Genomic DNA, 995 nt, shown 5'->3' on the forward strand with positions numbered 1-995 from the left:
GTGGAATCCCCCGGTAGGGAGCCCATGAGACCTATACAATGGGATTCTTCAAGTTGGGCTTTGGATGCCTGGTGTTTTGGAGACTGGCGCTTCTTTGTAATCCAAGTTTATTGTCCTTGCAACATTCTAAATAATGTAAAGGACATGGGATTTTGTCCCAAATCACTTTTTATGATTCGTTTATCAATAACCTAAGAAATAGTACTTTGGATGCTCAGCAGATGCATGGCAGGGCGCCGCGGAAGAGCAGGACACTGTGCATTATGGCTGCACCAGCTTGCATTTCCACAGCAATGTATGAGTGTTATAGTTGCTCCTCATCCTCACCAACGCTTGTTATTTTAGACATTTTAAATTTTAGTCATTCCACTAGGTGGGCAGTGGCATCTCACTGTATTCCCCTGATGATTAATGATATTGAGCCTCTTTTCACATGTGTTTTTGCCATTTGTACACGTTTTTGATGAAACATCCATTAATATCTTATTCCATTGAAAAAAAACCTGGGTTATCTTATTATTGGGTTGTGAAAAGTTTTCTCTTTATTCTGGATACAATTTATCAGCTATCCATTTTAAAAATATTTTCTTGTGCTCGCTTCGGCAGCACATATACTAAAAATTGGAAAGATACAGAGAAGATTAGCATGGCCCCTGTGCAAGGATGACACGCAAATTCGTGAAGCATTCCATATTTAAAAAAATATATATATATATTTTCTCTCAGCCTATGGGTTTCTTTTTCCTTTACTTGACAGTGTCTTTTCAAAATAAGTTTGGAGATATCAAGATAGTGCTATCAATTGATCCTGACTCCTGTTCCTCTTGCAAGAACTAGCAATTATTTGTAGATAAAACACCATTGTGAAACCCCAAAACCCAGAGGTGAGTCTGAAGCACCTGCCTGGACCACACAGATCAAGAAGGACAGCATTAAAAGGGTGAGAAGAGAGGCTACACTCTGACCACATCACCGCTCCCCCAGGCTGACACAGT

At 39.9% G+C, this 995-nt stretch overlaps 1 non-coding gene across 1 annotated transcript; it reads left to right on the forward strand.

Annotated features, from left to right (window-relative positions):
• The first annotated feature begins 590 nt into the window (after positions 1 to 590).
• LOC133065139 (U6 spliceosomal RNA) lies at positions 591 to 698 on the forward strand. Its single transcript, XR_009694858.1, has one exon. It is a non-coding gene; the product is annotated as a U6 spliceosomal RNA (small nuclear RNA).
• The last annotated feature ends 297 nt before the right edge of the window (positions 699 to 995 follow it).

This window comes from Dama dama, chromosome 1 (assembly GCF_033118175.1).
Source record: "Dama dama isolate Ldn47 chromosome 1, ASM3311817v1, whole genome shotgun sequence".
NCBI classification, from domain to species: domain Eukaryota; kingdom Metazoa; phylum Chordata; class Mammalia; order Artiodactyla; family Cervidae; genus Dama; species Dama dama.